Source organism: Pseudophryne corroboree, chromosome 8 (assembly GCF_028390025.1).
Source record: "Pseudophryne corroboree isolate aPseCor3 chromosome 8, aPseCor3.hap2, whole genome shotgun sequence".
Lineage (NCBI taxonomy): Eukaryota > Metazoa > Chordata > Amphibia > Anura > Myobatrachidae > Pseudophryne > Pseudophryne corroboree.
In genome coordinates this window covers 167723130-167744914 of record NC_086451.1, presented here as the reverse complement: position 1 = coordinate 167744914, position 21785 = coordinate 167723130, and the positions used below count along the sequence as shown (strand labels likewise).

The 21785-nt window shown below is 34.8% G+C and overlaps 5 non-coding genes across 5 annotated transcripts; all 5 read right to left on the bottom strand.

Moving 5' to 3' along the window:
- Nucleotides 1-7396: 7396 nt before the first annotated feature.
- Nucleotides 7397-7470, bottom strand: TRNAS-ACU (transfer RNA serine (anticodon ACU)). Its single transcript has one exon. It is a non-coding gene; the product is annotated as a tRNA-Ser (tRNA).
- A 2259-nt stretch (nt 7471-9729) lies between these two features.
- On the bottom strand, nt 9730-9803 carry TRNAS-ACU (transfer RNA serine (anticodon ACU)). The gene has a single exon. It is a non-coding gene; the product is annotated as a tRNA-Ser (tRNA).
- A 4582-nt stretch (nt 9804-14385) lies between these two features.
- On the bottom strand, nt 14386-14459 carry TRNAS-ACU (transfer RNA serine (anticodon ACU)). The gene has a single exon. It is a non-coding gene; the product is annotated as a tRNA-Ser (tRNA).
- Nucleotides 14460-15555: 1096 nt separating this feature from the next.
- On the bottom strand, nt 15556-15629 carry TRNAS-ACU (transfer RNA serine (anticodon ACU)). Its single transcript has one exon. It is a non-coding gene; the product is annotated as a tRNA-Ser (tRNA).
- A 1096-nt stretch (nt 15630-16725) lies between these two features.
- TRNAS-ACU (transfer RNA serine (anticodon ACU)) lies at nt 16726-16799 on the bottom strand. The gene has a single exon. It is a non-coding gene; the product is annotated as a tRNA-Ser (tRNA).
- Nucleotides 16800-21785: the final 4986 nt, after the last annotated feature.

The following is a 21785-nucleotide window of genomic DNA, read 5'->3' as shown; positions in this document are numbered from 1 at the left end:
TCAGTAGACATTGAAATGAGGATGCATCTTGCTGCCTTTCCAATGAAGCAAGTTTAATTTAGTAATAGGTGAAAAACCATCCCAACAAAGGTGTTAATCAGAGACTTGGCTTTGTGGACACTTTTCCGAGAACAAATTTGTTAGCATAAAAATAAAGCCAGAAAATGAAGAGCTGTTTAATCACTCAATTGGATTTTTTTTGTCAGCATATTTCTTTTTCTCTGCAACCCACTGCTAAATTGTGCTTCCTAGCTGTTTTTATAAAATCAATGAATCAAATCTAACTGATTACATCAGAGAAGGCCAGGTACCCTACACCATAACAGGGGGTTTGAAATTTTGACTTGTTTACTTAAAGATCACCAAAATCTGATAACAAGGTCAATTACGTCCCTGGGTGGGATTGAACCACCAACCTTTTGGTTAGTAGCTGGACACACTAACCGATTGCGCCACAGAGACACTTTGCAAAAAGTACATACTGAAAAGGCTAATAAGCATACATCTAGAACGTTTCCTAGAAAAACTTTAAAAAGTCAATAATCTGGAGAGTTTTTGTAAGATGTTTCTTCCATCAACCAACGAAGAAACACATTGGTACTTTCCCATGATGACTGAGTGCTTCAGGATCTCTTGCACTTACATGTGCAGCAGAGTACTGCAATGGAAGCATGCTGGGCCCATAACCCAGAGGTAGGCAGATTGAAACTATCCTTTGCTATATGCATTTTTTTTTGTTCATTTAAGTAATCAAAACTGGGATTGATATTTTTGCTCTTTTATTTTTCATTAAAGTACAATAACTGTTACCATTTTAATTTGTTTTAATAGTATATTGACAGTATAGTTTTCTTTAAAAAATCCACTTAAATTTCTTTACCCTATTATTAAAATGGTAATTGACAAAAACAAACTACATTGTCACCAGAAGAGCAATACAAAATGTACAAGTGATATATTAAAATCATCTTTCCAGCTTGAATTTCAATGATGCATTGGGGCAACGATTTTGTGAGAAACATCTTCACCCTTAAATAAAGATTTTCTTAATTCCTTACCTGTGTGCTAATTAGATATCACCTTGTTTTCACATTAAACAGACTTCCACATGAGAAAGCAGCAAGGATACAGTGGCGTTAATGTTTCCTGGTGTCAACCTGTATTATTTCAGTAGACATTGAAATGAGGATGCATCTTGCTGCCTTTCCAATGAAGCAAGTTTAATTTAGTAATAGGTGAAAAACCATCCTTACAAAGGTGTTCATCAGAGACTTGGCTTTGTGGACACTTTTCAGAGAACAAATTTGTTAGCATAAAAATAAAGCCAGAAAATGAAGAGCTGTTTAATCACTCAATTGGATTTTTTTGCCAGCATATTTCTTTTTCTCTGCAACCCACTGCTAAATTGTGCTTCCTAGCTGTTTTTATAAAATCACTGAATCAAATCTAACTCTGATTACATCAGAGAAGGCAAGGTACCCTACACCATAAGAGGGGATTTGAAATTTTGACTTGTCTACTTAAAGATCACCAAAATCTGATAACAAGGTCAATTACGTCCCTGGGTGGGATTGAACCACCAACCTTTTGGTTTATAGCCGTACAGACTAAATGATTGCGCCACAGAGACACTTTGCAAAAGTACATACTGACAAAGGCTAATAAGCATTCATCTAAAACGTTTCCTAGAAAAACTTTAAAAAGTCAATAATCTGGAGAGTTTTTGTAAAATGTTTCTTCCATCCACCAACGAAGAAACACATTGGTACTTTCCCATGATGAGTGAGTGCTTCAGGATCTCTTGCACTTACATGTGCAATAGAGTACTGCAATGGAAGCATGCTGGGCCCATAACCCAGAGGTAGGCAGATTAAAACTATCCTCTGCTATATGCATTTTTTTTGTTAATTAAAGTAATCCAAAACTGGGATTGATATTTTTGCTCTTTTATTTTTCATTAAAGTACAATAACTGTTACCATTTTAATTTGTTTTAATAGTATATTGAAAGTATTGTTTTCTTTTAAAAATCCACTTAATTTTCTTTACCCTATTATTAAAATGGTAATTGACAAAAACAAACTACATTGTCACCAGAAGAGCAATACAAAATGTACAAGTGATATATTAAAATCATCTTTCCAGCTTGAATTTCAATGATGCATTGGGGCAACGATTTTGTGAGAAACATTTTCACCCTTAAATAAAGATTTTCTTAATTCCTTACCTGTGTGCTAATTAGATATCACCTTGTTTTCCCATTAAACAGACTTCCACATGAGAAAGCAGCAAGGATGCAGTGGCGTTAATGTTTCCTGGTGTCAACCTGTATTATTTCAGTAGACATTGAAATGAGGATGCATCTTGCTGCCTTTCCAATGAAGCAAGTTTAATTTAGTAATAGGTGAAAAACCATCCTTACAAAGGTGTTAATCAGAGACTTGGCTTTGTGGACACTTTTCAGATAACAAATTTGTTAGCATAAAAATAAAGCCAGAAAATGAAGAGCTGTTTAATCACTCAATTGGATTTTTTTGCCAGCATATTTCTTTTTCTCTGCAACCCACTGCTAAATTGTGCTTCCTAGCTGTTTTTATAAAATCACTGAATCAAATCTAACTCTGATTACATCAGAGAAGGCTAGGTACCCTACACCATAAGAGGGGGTTTGAAATTTTGACTTGTCTACTTAAAGATCACCAAAATCTGATAACAAGGTCAATTACGTCCCTGGGTGGGATTGAACCACCAACCTTTTGGTTAATAGCCATACACACTAACTGATTGCGCCACAGAGACACTTTGCAAAAGTTCATACTGACAAAGGCTAATAAGCATTCATCTAAAACGTTTCCTAGAAAAACTTTAAAAAGTCAATAATCTGGAGAGTTTTTGTAAGATGTTTCTTCCATCAACCAACGAAGAAACACATTGGTACTTTCCCATGATGAGTGAGTGCTTCAGGATCTATTGCACTTACATGTGCAGCAGAGTACAGCAATGGAAGCATGCTGGGCACATAACCCAGAGGTAGGCAGATTGAAACTATCCTCTGCTATATGCATTTTTTTTTTTGTCAATTAAAGTAATCCAAAACTGGGATTGATATGTTGGCTCTTTTATTTTTACTTACAGTACAATAACTTTTACCATTTTAATTTGTTTTAATAGTATATAGACAGTATTGTTTTCTTTCAAAAATCCACTTAATTTTCTTTACCCTATTATTAAAATGGTAATTGACAAAAACAAACTACATTGTCACCAGAAGAGCAATACAAAATGTACAAGTGATATATTAAAATCATCTTTCCAGCTTGAATTTCAATGATGCATTGGGGCAACGATTTTGTGAGAAACATTTTCACCCTTAAATAAAGATTTTCTTAATTCCTTACCTGTGTGCTAATTAGATATCACCTTGTTTTCACATTAAACAGACTTCCACATGAGAAAGCAGCAAGTATGCAGTGGCGTTAATGTTTCCTGGTGTCAACCTGTATTATTTCAGTAGACATTGAAATGAGGATGCATCTTGCTGCCTTTCCAATGAAGCAAGTTTAATTTAGTAATAGGTTAAAAACCATCCTTACAAAGGTGTTAATCAGAGACTTGGCTTTGTGGACACTTTTCAGAGAACAAATTTGTTAGCATAAAAATAAAGCCAGAAAATGAAGAGCTGTTTAATCACTCAATTGGATTTTTTTTGCCAGCATATTTCTTTTTCTCTGCAACCCACTGCTAAATTGTGCTTCCTAGCTGTTTTTATAAAATCAATGAATCAAATCTAACTCTGATTACATCAGAGAAGGCCAGGTACCCTACACCAGAACAGGGGGATTTGAAATTTTGACTTGTCTACTTAAAGATCACCAAAATCTGATAACAAGGTCAATTACGTCCCTGGGTGGGATTGAACCACCAACCTTTTGGTTTATAGCCGTACAGACTAACTGATTGCGCCACAGAGACACTTTGCAAAAGTTCGTACTGACAAAGGCTAATAAGCATTCATCTAAAACGTTTCCTAGAAAAACTTTAAAAAGTCAATAATCTGGAGAGTTTTTGTAAGATGTTTCTTCCATCAACCAACGAAGAAACACATTGGTACTTTCCCATGATGAGTGAGTGCTTCAGGATCTCTTGCACTTACATGTGCAGCAGAGTACAGCAATGGAAGCATGCTGGGCCCATAACCCAGCGGTAGGCAGATTGAAACTATCCTCTGCTATATGCATTTTTTTTTGTTAATTAAAGTAATCCAAAACTGGGATTGATATTTTGGCTCTTTTATTTTTACTTAAAGTACAATAACTTTTACCATTTTAATTTGTTTTAATAGTATATTGACAGTATTGTTTTCTTTCAAAAATCCACTTAATTTTCTTTACCCTATTATTAAAATGGTAATTGACAAAAACAAACTACATTGTCACCAGAAGAGCAATACAAAATGTACAAGTGATATATTAAAATCATCTTTCCAGCTTGAATTTCAATGATGCATTGGGGCAACGATTTTGTGAGAAACATCTTCACCCTTAAATAAAGATTTTCTTAATTCCTTACCTGTGTGCTAATTAGATATCACCTTGTTTTCACATTAAACAGACTTCCACATGAGAAAGCAGCAAGGATGCAGTGGCGTTAATGTTTCCTGGTGTCAACCCGTATTATTTCAGTAGACATTGAAATGAGGATGCATCTTGCTGCCTTTCCAATGAAGCAAATTTAATTTAGTAATAGGTGAAAAACCATCCCTACAAAGGTGTTAATCAGAGACTTGGCTTTGTGGACACTTTTCAGAGAACAAATTTGTTAGCATAAAAATAAAGCCAGAAAATGAAGAGCTGTTTAATCACTCAATTGGATTTTTTTTTCCAGCATATTTCTTTTTCTCTGCAACCCACTGCTAAATTGTGCTTCCTAGCTGTTTTTATAAAATCACTGAATCAAATCTAACTCTGATTACATCAGAGAAGGCCAGGTACCCTACACCATAACAGGGAATTTGAAATTTTGACTTGTCTACTTAAAGATCACCAAAATCTGATAACAAGGTCAATTATATCCCTGGCTGGGATTGAACCACCAACCTTTTGGTTAGTAGCCGGACACACTAACCGATTGCGCCACAGAGACACTTTGCAAAAAGTACATACTGACAAAGTCTAATAAGTATACATCTAGAACGTTTCCTAGAAAAACTTTAACAAGTCAATAATCTGGAGAGTTTTAGTAAGATGTTTCTTCCATCAACCAACGAAGAAACACATTGGTACTTTCCCATGATGACTGAGTGCTTCAGGATCTCTTGCACTTACATGTGCAGCAGAGTACTGCAATGGAAGCATGCTGGGCCCATAACCCAGAGGTAGGCAGATTGAAACTATCCTTTGCTATATGCATTTTTTTTGTTCATTTAAGTAATCAAAACTGGGATTGATATTTTTGCTCTTTTATTTTTACTTAAAGTACAATAACTTTTACCATTTTAATTTGTTTTAATAGTATATTGACAGTATAGTTTTCTTTAAAAAATCCACTTAATTTTCTTTACCCTATTATTAAAAGGGTAATTGACAAAAACAAACTACATTGTCACCAGAAGAGCAATACAAAATGTACAAGTGATATATTAAAATCATCTTTCCAGCTTGAATTTCAATGATGCATTGGGGCAACGATTTTGTGAGAAACATCTTCACCCTTAAATATTTTCTTAATTCCTTACCTGTGTGCTAATTAGATGTCACCTTGTTTTCACATTAAACAGACTTCTACATGAGAAAGCAGCAAGGATGCAGTGGCGTTAATGTTTCCTGGTGTCAACCTGTATTATTTCAGTAGACATTGAAATGAGGATGCATCTTGCTGCCTTTCCAATGAAGCAAGTTTAATTTAGTTATAGGTGAAAAACCATCCCTACAAAGGTGTTAATCAGAGACTTGGTTTTGTGGACACTTTTTAGAGAACAAATTTGTTAGCATAAAAATAAAGGCAGAAAATGAAGAGCTGTTTAATCACTCAATTGGATTTTTCTACCAGCATATTTTTTTCTCTGCAACCCATTGCTAAATTGTGCTTCCTAGCTGTTTTTTATAAAATCACTGAATCAAATCTAACTCTGATTACATCAGAGAAGGCCAGGTACCCTACACCATAAGAGGGGGTTTGAAATTTTGACTTGTCTACTTAAATATCACCAAAACCTGATCACAAAGTCAATTACGTCCCTGGGTGGGATTGAATCACCAACCTTTTGGTTAGTAGCCAGACACACTAACCGATTGCGCCACATAGACACTTTGCAAAAAGTACATACTGACAAAGGCTAATAAGCATTCATCTAGAACGTTTCCTAGAAAAACTTTAAAAAGTCAATAATCTGGAGAGTTTTTGTAAGAATTTTCTTAAATCAACCAACGAAGAAACACATTGGTACTTTCCCATGATGAGTGAGTGCTTCAGGATCTCTTGCACTTACATGTGCAGCAGAGTACTGCAATGAAAGCATGCTGGGCCCATTACCCAGAGGTAGGCAGATTGAAACTATCCTCTGCTATATGCATTTTTTTTGTTAAAGTAATCCAAAACTGGGATTGATATGTTAGCTATTTTATGTTTACTTAAAGTACAATAACTTTTACCATTTTAATTTGTTTGAATAGTATATTGACAGTATAGTTTTCTTTAAAAAATCCACTTAATTTTCTTTACCCTATTATTAAAAGGGTAATTTACAAAAACAAACTACATTGTCACCAGAAGAGCAATACAAAATGTACTAGTGATATATTAAAATCATCTTTCCAGCTTGAATTTCAATGATGCATTGGGGCAACGATTTTGTGAGAAACATCTTCACCCTTAAATAAAGATTTTCTTAATTCCTTACCTGTGTGCTAATTAGATATCACCTTGTTTTCACATTAAACAGACTTCCACATGAGAAAGCAGCAAGGATGCAGTGGCGTTAATGTTTCCTGGTGTCAACCTGTATTATTTCAGTAGAAATTGAAATGAGGATGCATCTTGCTGCCTTTCCAATGAAGCAAGTTTAATTTAGTAATAGGTGAAAAACCATCCCTACAAAGGTGTTAATCAGAGACTTGGCTTTGTGGACACTTTTCAGAGAACAAATTTGTTAGCATAAAAATAAAGCCAGAAAATGAAGAGCTGTTTAATCACTCAATTGGATTTTTTTTGCCAGCATATTTCTTTTTCTCTGCAACCCACTGCTAAATTGTGCTTCCTAGCTGTTTTTATAAAATCACTGAATCAAATCTAACTCTGATTACATCAGAGAAGGCCAGGTACCCTACACCATAACAGGGGGTTTGAAATTTTGACTTGTCTACTTAAAGATCACCAAAATCTGATAACAAGGTCAATTACGTCCCTGAGTGGGATTGAACCACCAACCTTTTGGTTAGTAGCCAGACACACTAACCAATTGCGCCACAGAGACACTTTGTAAAAATTATGTACTGACAAAGGCTAATAAGCATACATCTAGAACGTTTCCTAGAAAAACTTTAAAAAGTCAATAATCTGGAGAGTTTTTGTAAGATGTTTCTTCCATCAACCAACGAAGAAACACATTGGTACTTTCCCATGATGAGTGAGTGCTTCAGGATCTCTTGCACTTATATGTGCAGCAGAGTACAGCAATGGAAGCATGCTGGGCCCATAACCCAGAGGTAGGCAGATTGAAACTATCCTTTGCTATATGCATTTTTTTTTGTTAATTTAAGTAATCAAAACTGGGATTGATATTTTTGCTCTTTTATTTTTACTTAAAGTACAATAACTTTTACCATTTTAATTTGTTTTAATAGTATATTGACAGTATAGTTTTCTTTAAAAAATCCACTTAATTTTCTTTACCCTATTATTAAAAGGGTAATTGACAAAAACAAACTACATTGTCACCAGAAGAGCAATACAAAATGTACAAGTGATATATTAAAATCATCTTTCCAGCTTGAATTTCAATGATGCATTGGGGCAACGATTTTGTGAGAAACATCTTCACCCTTAAATAAAGATTTTCTTAATTCCTTACCTGTGTGCTAATTAGATATCACCTTGTTTTCACATTAAACAGACTTCTACATGAGAAAGCAGCAAGGATGCAGTGGCGTTAATGCTTCCTGGTGTCAACCTGTATTATTTCTGTAGACATTGAAATGAGGATGCATCTTGCTGCCTTTCCAATGAAGCAAGTTTAATTTAGTAATAGGTGAAAAACCATCCCTACAAAGGTGTTAATCAGAGACTTGGCTTTGTGGACACTTTTCAGAGAACAAATTTGTTAGCATAAAAATAAAGCCAGAAAATGAAGAGCTGTTTAATCACTCAATTGGATTTTTTTTGCCAGCATATTTCTTTTTCTCTGCAACCCACTGCTAAATTGTGCTTCCTAGCTGTTTTTATAAAATCAATGAATCAAATCTAACTCTGATTACATCAGAGAAGGCCAGGTACCCTACACCAGAACAGGGGGTTTGAAATTTTGACTTGTCTACTTAAAGATCACCAAAATCTGATAACAAGGTCGATTACGTCCCTGGTTGGGATTGAACCACCAACCATTTGGTTAGTAGTCGGACACACTAACCGATTGCGCCACAGAGACACTTTGCAAAATGCACATACTGACAAAGGCTAATAAGCATACATCTAGAACGTTTCCTAGAAAGACTTTAAAAAGTCAATAATCTGGAGAGTTTTTGTAAAATGTTTCTTCCATCAACCAACGAAGAAACACATTGGTACTTTCCCATGATGAGTGAGTGCTTCAGGATCTCTTGCACTTACATGTGCAGCAGAGTACTGCAATGGAAGCATGCTGGGCCCATAACACAGAGGTAGGCAGATTGAAACTATCCTTTGCTATATGCATTTTTTTTGTTAATTTAAGTAATCAAAACTGGGATTGATATTTTTGCTCTTTTATTTTTACTTGAAGTACAATAACTTTTACCATTTTAATTTGTTTGAATAGTATATTGACAGTATAGTTTTCTTTAAAAAATCCACTTAATTTTCTTTACCCTATTATTAAAAGGGTAATTGACAAAAACAAACTACATTGTCACCAGAAGAGCAATACAAAATGTACAAGTGATATATTAAAATCATCTTTCCAGCTTGAATTTCAATGATGCACTGGGGCAACGATTTTGTGAGAAACATCTTCACCCTTAAATAAAGATTTTCTTAATTCCTTACCTGTGTGCTAATTAGATATCACCTTGTTTTCACATTAAACAGACTTCCACATGAGAAAGCAGCAAGGATGCAGTGGCGTTAATGTTTCCTGGTGTCAACCTGTATTATTTCAGTAGAAATTGAAATGAGGATGCATCTTGCTGCCTTTCCAATGAAGCAAGTTTAATTTAGTAATAGGTGAAAAACCATCCCTACAAAGGTGTTAATCAGAGACTTGGCTTTGTGGACACTTTTCAGAGAACAAATTTGTTAGCATAAAAATAAAGCCAGAAAATGAAGAGCTGTTTAATCACTCAATTGGATTTTTTTTGCCAGCATATTTCTTTTTCTCTGCAACCCACTGCTAAATTGTGCTTCCTAGCTGTTTTTATAAAATCACTGAATCAAATCTAACTACATCAGAGAAGGCCAGGTACCCTACACCATACCAGGGGGTTTGAAATTTTGACTTGTCTACTTAAAGATCACCAAAATCTGATATCAAGGTCAATTACGTCCCTGAGTGGGATTGAACCACCAACCTTTTGGTTAGTAGCCAGACACACTAACCAATTGCGCCACAGAGACACTTTGTAAAAATTATATACTGACAAAGGCTAATAAGCATACATCTAGAACGTTTCCTAGAAAAACTTTAAAAAGTCAATAATCTGGAGAGTTTTTGTAAGATGTTTCTTCCATCAACCAACGAAGAAACACATTGGTACTTTCCCATGATGAGTGAGTGCTTCAGGATCTCTTGCACTTATATGTGCAGCAGAGTACAGCAATGGAAGCATGCTGGGCCCATAACCCAGAGGTAGGCAGATTGAAACTATCCTTTGCTATATGCATTTTTTTTTGTTAATTTAAGTAATCAAAACTGGGATTGATATTTTTGCTCTTTTATTTTTACTTAAAGTACAATAACTTTTACCATTTTAATTTGTTTTAATAGTATATTGACAGTATAGTTTTCTTTAAAAAATCCACTTAATTTTCTTTACCCTATTATTAAAAGGGTAATTGACAAAAACAAACTACATTGTCACCAGAAGAGCAATACAAAATGTACAAGTGATATATTAAAATCATCTTTCCAGCTTGAATTTCAATGATGCATTGGGGCAACGATTTTGTGAGAAACATCTTCACCCTTAAATAAAGATTTTCTTAATTCCTTACCTGTGTGCTAATTAGATATCACCTTGTTTTCACATTAAACAGACTTCTACATGAGAAAGCAGCAAGGATGCAGTGGCGTTAATGTTTCCTGGTGTCAACCTGTATTATTTCAGTAGACATTGAAATGAGGATGCATCTTGCTGCCTTTCCAATGAAGCAAGTTTAATTTAGTAATAGGTGAAAACCATCCCTACAAAGGTGTTAATCAGAGACTTGGCTTTGTGGACACTTTTCAGAGAACAAATTTGTTAGCATAAAAATAAAGCCAGAAAATGAAGAGCTGTTTAATCACTCAATTGGATTTTTTTTGCCAGCATATTTCTTTTTCTCTGCAACCCACTGCTAAATTGTGCTTCCTAGCTGTTTTTATAAAATCACTGAATCAAATCTAACTCTGATTACATCAGAGAAGGCTAGGTACCCTACACCATAAGAGGGGGTTTGAAATTTTGACTTGTCTACTTAAAGATCACCAAAATCTGATAACAAGGTCAATTACGTCCCTGGGTGGGATTGAACCACCAACCTTTTGGTTAATAGCCATACACACTAACTGATTGCACCACAGAGACACTTTGCAAAAGTTCATACTGACAAAGGCTAATAAGCATTCATCTAAAACGTTTCCTAGAAAAACTTTAAAAAGTCAATAATCTGGAGAGTTTTTGTAAGATGTTTCTTCCATCAACCAACGAAGAAACACATTGGTACTTTCCCATGATGACTGAGTGCTTCAGGATCTCTTGCACTTACATGTGCAGCAGAGTACTGCAATGGAAGCATGCTGGGCCCATAACCCAGAGGTAGGCAGATTGAAACTATCCTTTGCTATATGCATTTTTTTTGTTAATTTAAGTAATCAAAACTGGGATTGATATTTTTGCTCTTTTATTTTTACTTACCATTTTAATTTGTTTTAATAGTATATTGACAGTATAGTTTTCTTTAAAAAATCCACTTAATTTTCTTTACCCTATTATTAAAAGGGTAATTGACAAAAACAAACTACATTGTCACCAGAAGAGCAATACAAAATGTACAAGTGATATATTAAATTCATCTTTCCAGCTTGAATTTCAATGATGCATTGGGGCAACGATTTTGTGAGAAACATCTTCACCCTTAAATAAAGATTTTCTTAATTCCTTACCTGTGTGCTAATTAGATATCACCTTGTTTTCACATTAAACAGACTTCCACATGAGAAAGCAGCAAGGATGCAGTGGCGTTAATGTTTCCTGGTGTCAACCCGTATTATTTCAGTAGACATTGAAATGAGGATGCATCTTGCTGCCTTTCCAATGAAGCAAATTAAATTTAGTAATAGGTGAAAAACCATCCCTACAAAGGTGTTAATCAGAGACTTGGCTTTGTGGACACTTTTCAGAGAACAAATTTGTTAGCATAAAAATAAAGCCAGAAAATGAAGAGCTGTTTAATCACTCAATTGGATTTTTTTGCCAGCATATTTCTTTTTCTCTGCAACCCACTGCTAAATTGTGCTTCCTAGCTGTTTTTATAAAATCACTGAATCAAATCTAACTCTGATTACATCAGAGAAGGCCAGGTACCCTACACCATAAGAGGGGGCTTGAAATTTTGACTTGTCTACTTAAAGATCACCAAAATCTGATAACAAGGTCAATTACGTCCCTGGGTGGGATTGAACCACCAACCTTTTGGTTTTTAGCCGTACACACTAACTGATTGCGCCACAGAGAGACTTTGCGAAAGTGCATACTGACAAAGGCTAATAAGCATTCATCTAAAACGTTTCCTAGAAAAACTTTAAAAAGTCAATAATCTGGAGAGTTTTTGTAAGATGTTTCTTCCATCCACCAACGAAGAAACACATTGGTACTTTCCCATGATGAGTGAGTGCTTCAGGATCTCTTGCACTTACATGTGCAGCAGAGTACTGCAATGGAAGCATGCTGGGCCCATAACCCAGAGGTAGGCAGATTAAAACTATCCTCTGCTATATGCATTTTTTTTGTTAATTAAAGTAATCCAAAACTGGGATTGATATTTTTGCTCTTTTATTTTTCATTAAAGTACAATAACTTTTACCATTTTAATTTGTTTTAATAGTATATTGAAAGTATTGTTTTCTTTTAAAAATCCACTTAATTTTCTTTACCCTATTATTAAAATGGTAATTGACAAAAACAAACTACGTTGTCACCAGAAGAGCAATACAAAATGTACAAGTGATATATTAAAATCATCTTTCCAGCTTGAATTTCAATGATGCATTGGGGCAACGATTTTGTGAGAAACATTTTCACCCTTAAATAAAGATTTTCTTAATTCCTTACCTGTGTGCTAATTAGATATCACCTTGTTTTCACATTAAACAGACTTCCACATGAGAAAGCAGCAAGGATGCAGTGGCGTTAATGTTTCCTGGTGTCAACCTGTATTATTTCAGTAGACATTGAAATGAGGATGCATCTTGCTGCCTTTCCAATGAAGCAAGTTTAATTTAGTAATAGGTGAAAAACCATCCTTACAAAGGTGTTAATCAGAGACTTGGCTTTGTGGACACTTTTCAGAGAACAAATTTGTTAGCATAAAAATAAAGCCAGAAAATGATGAGCTGTTTAATCACTCAATTGGATTTTTTTGCCAGCATATTTCTTTTTCTCTGCAACCCACTGCTAAATTGTGCTTCCTAGCTGTTTTTATAAAATCACTGAATCAAATCTAACTCTGATTACATCAGAGAAGGCCAGGTACCCTACACCATAAGAGGGGGTTTGAAATTTTGACTTGTCTACTTAAAGATCACCAAAATCTGATAACAAGGTCAATTACGTCACTGGGTGGGATTGAACCACCAACCTTTCAATTAATTGCCATACACACTAACTGATTGCGCCACAGAGACACTTTGCAAAAAGTACATACTGACAAAGTCTAATAAGCATACATCTAGAACGTTTCCTAGAAAAACTTTATAAAGTCAATAATCTGGAGAGTTTTTGTAAGATGTTTCTTCCATCAACCAATGAAGAAACACATTGGTACTTTCCCATGATGAGTGAGTGCTTCAGGATCTCTTGCACTTACATGTGCAGCAAAGTACTGCAATGGAAGCATGCTGGGCCCATTACCCAGAGGTAGTCAGATTGAAACTATCCTCTGCTATATGCATTTTTTTTGTTAATTAAAGTAATCAAAACTGGGATTGATATTTTTGCTCTTTTATTTTTACTTAAAGTACAATAACTTTTACCATTTTAATTTGTTTTAATAGTATATTGACAGTATAGTTTTCTTTAAAAAATCCACTTAATTTTCTTTACCCTATTATTAAAAGGGTAATTGACAAAAACAAACTACATTGTCACCAGAAGAGCAATACAAAATGTACAAGTGATATATTAAAATCATCTTTCCAGCTTGAATTTCAATGATGCATTGGGGCAACGATTTTGTGAGAAACATCTTCACCCTTAAATAAAGATTTTCTTAATTCCTTACCTGTGTGCTAATTAGATATCACCTTGTTTTCACATTAAACAGTCTTCTACATGAGAAAGCAGCAAGGATGCAGTGGCGTTAATGTTTCCTGGTGTCAACCTGTATTATTTCAGTAGACATTGAAATGAGGATGCATCTTGCTGCCTTTCCAATGAAGCAAGTTTAATTTAGTAATAGGTGAAAAACCATCCCTACAAAGGTGTTAATCAGAGACTTGGCTTTGTGGACACTTTTCAGAGAACAAATTTGTTAGCATAAAAATAAAGCCAGAAAATGAAGAGCTGTTTAATCACTCAATTGGATTTTTTTTGCCAGCATATTTCTTTTTCTCTGCAACCCACTGCTAAATTGTGCTTCCTAGCTGTTTTTATAAAATCACTGAATCAAATCTAACTCTGATTACATCAGAGAAGGCCAGGTACCCTACACCATAAAAGGGGGTTTGAAATTTTGACTTGTCTACTTAAAGATCACCAAAATCTGATAACAAGATCAATTACGTCCCTGAGTGGGATTGAACCACCAACCTTTTGGTTAGTAGCCAAACACACTAACCAATTGCGCCACAGAGACACTTTGTAAAAATTATATACTGACAAAGGCTAATAAGCATACATCTAGAACGTTTCCTAGAAAAACTTTAAAAAGTCAATAATCTGGAGAGTTTTTGTAAGATGTTTCTTCCATCAACCAACGAAGAAACACATTGGTACTTTCCCATGATGAGTGAGTGCTTCAGGATCTCTTGCACTTATATGTGCAGCAGAGTACAGCAATGGAAGCATGCTGGGCCCATAACCCAGAGGTAGGCAGATTGAAACTATCCTTTGCTATATGCATTTTTTTTTGTTAATTTAAGTAATCAAAACTGGGATTGATATTTTTGCTCTTTTATTTTTACTTAAAGTACAATAACTTTTACCATTTTAATTTGTTTTAATAGTATATTGACAGTATAGTTTTCTTTAAAAAATCCACTTAATTTTCTTTACCCTATTATTAAAAGGGTAATTGACAAAAACAAACTACATTGTCACCAGAAGAGCAATACAAAATGTACAAGTGATATATTAAAATCATCTTTCCAGCTTGAATTTCAATGATGCATTGGGGCAACGATTTTGTGAGAAACATCTTCACCCTTAAATAAAGATTTTCTGAATTCCTTACCTGTGTGCTAATTAGATATCACCTTGTTTTCACATTAAACAGACTTCTACATGAGAAAGCAGCAAGGATGCAGTGGCGTTAATGTTTCCTGGTGTCAACCTGTATTATTTCAGTAGACATTGAAATGAGGATGCATCTTGCTGCCTTTCCAATGAAGCAAGTTTAATTTAGTAATAGGTGAAAAACCATCCCTACAAAGGTGTTAATCAGAGACTTGGCTTTGTGGACACTTTTCAGAGAACAAATTTGTTAGCATAAAAATAAAGCCAGAAAATGAAGAGCTGTTTAATCACTCAATTGGATTTTTTTTGCCAGCATATTTCTTTTTCTCTGCAACCCACTGCTAAATTGTGCTTCCTAGCTGTTTTTATAAAATCACTGAATCAAATCTAACTCTGATTACATCAGAGAAGGCCAGGTACCCTACACCATAAAAGGGGGTTTGAAATTTTGACTTGTCTACTTAAAGATCACCAAAATCTGATAACAAGATCAATTACGTCCCTGAGTGGGATTGAACCACCAACCTTTTGGTTAGTAGCCAGACACACTAACCAATTGCGCCACAGAGACACTTTGTAAAAATTATATACTGACAAAGGCTAATAAGCATACATCTAGAACGTTTCCTAGAAAAACTTTAAAAAGTCAATAATCTGGAGAGTTTTTGTAAGATGTTTCTTCCATCAACCAACGAAGAAACACATTGGTACTTTCCCATGATGAGTGAGTGCTTCAGGATCTCTTGCACTTATATGTGCAGCAGAGTACAGCAATGGAAGCATGCTGGGCCCATAACCCAGAGGTAGGCAGATTGAAACTATCCTTTGCTATATGCATTTTTTTTTGTTAATTTAAGTAATCAAAACTGGGATTGATATTTTTGCTCTTTTATTTTTACTTAAAGTACAATAACTTTTACCATTTTAATTTGTTTTAATAGTATATTGACAGTATAGTTTTCTTTAAAAAATCCACTTAATTTTCTTTACCCTATTATTAAAAGGGTAATTGACAAAAACAAACTACATTGTCACCAGAAGAGCAATACAAAATGTACAAGTGATATATTAAAATCATCTTTCCAGCTTGAATTTCAATGATGCATTGGGGCAACGATTTTGTGAGAAACATCTTCACCCTTAAATTAAAATTTTCTGAATTCCTTACCTGTGTGCTAATTAGATATCACCTTGTTTTCACATTAAACAGACTTCTACATGAGAAAGCAGCAAGGATGCAGTGGCGTTAATGTTTCCTGGTGTCAACCTGTATTATTTCAGAAGAAATTGAAATGAGGATGCATCTTGCTGCCTTTCCAATGAAGCAAGTTTAATTTAGTAATAGGTGAAAAACCATCCCTACAAAGGTGTTAATCAGAGACTTGGCTTTGTGGACACTTTTCAGAGAACAAATTTGTTAGCATAAAAATAAAGCCAGAAAATGAAGAGCTGTTTAATCACTCAATTGGATTTTTTTTGCCAGCATATTTCTTTTTCTCTGCAACCCACTGCTAAATTGTGCTTCCTAGCTGTTTTTATAAAATCACTGAATCAAATCTAACTCTGATTACATCAGAGAAGGCCAGGTACCCTACACCATACCAGGGGGTTTGAAATTTTGACTTGTCTACTTAAAGATCACCAAAATCTGATAACAAGGTCAATTACGTCCCTGAGTGGGATTGAACCACCAACCTTTTGGTTAGTAGCCAGACACACTAACCAATTGCGCCACAGAGACACTTTGTAAAAATTATATACTGACAAAGGCTAATAAGCATACATCTAGAACGTTTCCTAGAAAAACTTTAAAAAGTCAATAATCTGGAGAGTTTTTGTAAGATGTTTCTTCCATCAACCAACGAAGAAACACATTGGTACTTTCCCATGATGAGTGAGTGCTTCAGGATCTCTTGCACTTATATGTGCAGCAGAGTACAGCAATGGAAGCATGCTGGGCCCATAACCCAGAGGTAGGCAGATTGAAACTATGCTTTGCTATATGCATTTTTTTTTGTTAATTTAAGTAATCAAAACTGGGATTGATATTTTTGCTCTTTTATTTTTACTTAAAGTACAATAACTTTTACCATTTTAATTTGTTTTAATAGTATATTGACAGTATAGTTTTCTTTAAAAAATCCACTTAATTTTCTTTACCCTATTATTAAAAGGGTAATTGACAAAAACAAACTACATTGTCACCAGAAGAGCAATACAAAATGTACAAGTGATATATTAAAATCATCTTTCCAGCTTGAATTTCAATGATGCATTGGGGCAACGATTTTGTGAGAAACATCTTCACCCTTAAATAAAGATTTTCTGAATTCCTTACCTGTGTGCTAATTAGATATCACCTTGTTTTCACATTAAACAGACTTCTACATGAGAAAGCAGCAAGGATGCAGTGGCGTTAATGTTTCCTGGTGTCAACCTGTATTATTTCAGTAGACATTGAAATGAGGATGCATCTTGCTGCCTTTCCAATGAAGCAAGTTTAATTTAGTAATAGGTGAAAAACCATCCCTACAAAGGTGTTAATCAGAGACTTGGCTTTGTGGACACTTTTCAGAGAACAAATTTGTTAGCATAAAAATAAAGCCAGAAAATGAAGAGCTGTTTAATCACTCAATTGGATTTTTTTTGCCAGCATATTTCTTTTTCTCTGCAACCCACTGCTAAATTGTGCTTCCTAGCTGTTTTTATAAAATCAATGAATCAAATCTAACTCTGATTACATCAGAGAAGGCCAGGTACCCTACACCAGAACAGGGGGTTTGAAATTTTGACTTGTCTACTTAAAGATCACCAAAATCTGATAACAAGGTCAATTACGTCCCTGGTTGGGATTGAACCACCAACCATTTGGTTAGTAGTTGGACACACTAACCGATTGCGCCACAGAGACACTTTGCAAAATGCACATACTGACAAAGGCTAATAAGCATACATCTAGAATGTTTCCTAGAAAGACTTTAAAAAGTCAATAATCTGGAGAGTTTTTGTAAAATGTTTCTTCCATCAACCAACGAAGAAACACATTGGTACTTTCCCATGATGAGTGAGTGCTTCAGGATCTCTTGCACTTACATGTGCAGCAGAGTACTGCAATGGAAGCATGCTGGGCCCATAACCCAGAGGTAGGCAGATTGAAACTATCCTTTGCTATATGCATTTTTTTTGTTAATTTAAGTAATCAAAACTGGGATTGATATTTTTGCTCTTTTATTTTTACTTGAAGTACAATAACTTTTACCATTTTAATTTGTTTGAATAGTATATTGACAGTATAGTTTTCTTTAAAAAAATCCACTTAATTTTCTTTACCCTATTATTAAAAGGGTAATTGACAAAAACAAACTACATTGTCACCAGATGAGCAATACAAAATGTACAAGTGATATATTAAAATCATCTTTCCAGCTTGAATTTCAATGATGCATTGGGGCAACGATTTTGTGAGAAACATCTTCACCCTTAAATAAAGATTTTCTTAATTCCTTACCTGTGTGCTAATTAGATATCACCTTGTTTTCACATTAAACAGACTTCTACATGAGAAAGCAGCAAGGATGCAGTGGCGTTAATGTTTCCTGGTGTCAACCTGTATTATTTCAGTAGACATTGAAATGAGGATGCATCTTGCTGCCTTTCCAATGAAGCAAGTTTAATTTAGTAATAGGTGAAAACCATCCCTACAAAGGTGTTAATCAGAGACTTGGCTTTGTGGACACTTTTCAGAGAACAAATTTGTTAGCATAAAAATAAAGCCAGAAAATGAAGAGCTGTTTAATCACTCAATTGGATTTTTTTTGCCAGCATATTTCTTTTTCTCTGCAACCCACTGCTAAATTGTGCTTCCTAGCTGTTTTTATAAAATCAATGAATCAAATCTAACTCTGATTACATCAGAGAAGGCCAGGTACCCTACACCAGAACAGGGGGTTTGAAATTTTGACTTGTCTACTTAAAGATCACCAAAATCTGAAAACAAGGTCAATTACGTCCCTGGTTGGGATTGAACCACCAACAATTTGGTTAGTAGCCAGACACACAAACCAATTGCGCCACAGAGACACGTTGCAAAAAGCACATACTGACAAAGGCTAATAAGCATACATCTAGAACGTTTCCTAGAAAAACTTTAAAAAGTCAATAATCTGGAGAGTTTTTGTAAGATGTTTCTTCCATCAACCAACAAAGAAACACATTGGTACTTTCCCATGATGAGTGAGTGCTTCAGGATCTCTTGCACTTACATGTGCAGCAGAGTACTGCAATGGAAGCATGCTGGGCCCATAACCCAGAGGTAGGCAGATTGAAACTATCCTTTGCTATATGCATTTTTTTTTGTTAATTTAAGTAATCAAAACTGGGATTGATATTTTTGCTCTTTTATTTTTACTTAAAGTACAATAACTTTTACCATTTTAATTTGTTTTAATAGTATATTGACAGTATAGTTTTCTTTAAAAAATCCACTTAATTTTCTTTACCCTATTATTAAAAGGGTAATTGACAAAAACAAACTACATTGTCACCAGAAGAGCAATACAAAATGTACAAGTGATATATTAAAATCATCTTTCCAGCTTGAATTTCAATGATGCATTGGGGCAACGATTTTGTGAGAAACATCTTCACCCTTAAATAAAGATTTTCTTAATTCCTTACCTGTGTGCTAATTAGATATCACCTTGTTTTCACATTAAACAGACTTCTACATGAGAAAGCAGCAAGGATGCAGTGGCGTTAATGTTTCCTGGTGTCAACCTGTATTAATTCAGTAGACATTGAAATGAGGATGCATCTTGCTGCCTTTCCAATGAAGCAAGTTTAATTTAGTAATAGGTGAAAAACCATCCCTACAAAGGTGTTAATCAGAGACTTGGCTTTGTGGACACTTTTCAGAGAACAAATTTGTTAGCATAAAAATAAAGCCAGAAAATGAAGAGCTGTTTAATCACTCAATTGGATTTTTTTTGCCAGCATATTTCTTTTTCTCTGCAACCCACTGCTAAATTGTGCTTCCTAGCTGTTTTTATAAAATCAATGAATCAAATCTAACTCTGATTACATCAGAGAAGGCCAGGTACCCTACACCAGAACAGGGGGTTTGAAATTTTGACTTGTCTACTTAAAGATCACCAAAATCTGATAACAAGGTCAATTACGTCCCTGGGTGGGATTGAACCACCAACCATTTGGTTAGTAGCCGGACACACTAACCAATTGCGCCACAGAGACACTTTGCAAAAAGCACATACTGACAAAGGCTAATAAGCATACATCTAGAACGTTTCCTAGAAAAACTTTAAAAAGTCAATAATCTGGAGAGTTTTTGTAAGATGTTTCTTCCATCAACCAACGAAGAAACACATTGGTACTTTCCCATGATGACTGAGTGCTTCAGGATCTCTTGCACTTACATGTGCAGCAGAGTACTGCAATGGAAGCATGCTGGGCCCATAACCCAGAGGTAGGCAGATTGAAACTATCCTTTGCTATATGCATTTTTTTTGTTAATTTAAGTAATTAAAACTGGGATTGATATTTTTGCTCTTTTATTTTTACTTACCATTTTAATTTGTTTTAATAGTATATTGACAGTATAGTTTTCTTTAAAAAATCCACTTAATTTTCTTTACCCTATTATTAAAAGGGTAATTGACAAAAACAAACTACATTGTCACCAGAAGAGCAATACAAAATGTACAAGTGATATATTAAAATCATCTTTCCAGCTTGAATTTCAATGATGCATTGGGGCAACGATTTTGTGAGAAACATCTTCACCCTTAAATAAAGATTTTCTGAATTCCTTACCTGTGTGCTAATTAGATATCACCTTGTTTTCACATTAAACAGACTTCTACATGAGAAAGCAGCAAGGATGCAGTGGCGTTAATGTTTCCTGGTGTCAACCTGTATTATTTCAGTAGACATTGAAATGAGGATGCATCTTGCTGCCTTTCCAATGAAGCAAGTTTAATTTAGTAATAGGTGAAAACCATCCCTACAAAGGTGTTAATCAGAGACTTGGCTTTGTGGACACTTTTCAGAGAACAAATTTGTTAGCATAAAAATAAAGCCAGAAAATGAAGAGCTGTTTAATCACTCAATTGGATTTTTTTTGCCAGCATATTTCTTTTTCTCTGCAACCCACTGCTAAATTGTGCTTCCTAGCTGTTTTTATAAAATCAATGAATCAAATCTAACTCTGATTACATCAGAGAAGGCCAGGTACCCTACACCAGAACAGGGGGTTTGAAATTTTGACTTGTCTACTTAAAGATCACCAAAATCTGAAAACAAGGTCAATTACGTCCCTGGTTGGGATTGAACCACCAACAATTTGGTTAGTAGCCAGACACACAAACCAATTGCACCACAGAGACACGTTGCAAAAAGCACATACTGACAAAGGCTAATAAGCATACATCTAGAACGTTTCCTAGAAAAACTTTAAAAAGTCAATAATCTGGAGAGTTTTTGTAAGATGTTTCTTCCATCAACCAACGAAGAAACACATTGGTACTTTCCCATGATGACTGAGTGCTTCAGGATCTCTTGCACTTACATGTGCAGCAGAGTACTGCAATGGAAGCATGCTGGGCCCATAACCCAGAGGTAGGCAGATTGAAACTATCCTTTGCTATATGCATTTTTTTTTGTTAATTTAAGTAATCAAAACTGGGATTGATATTTTTGCTCTTTTATTTTT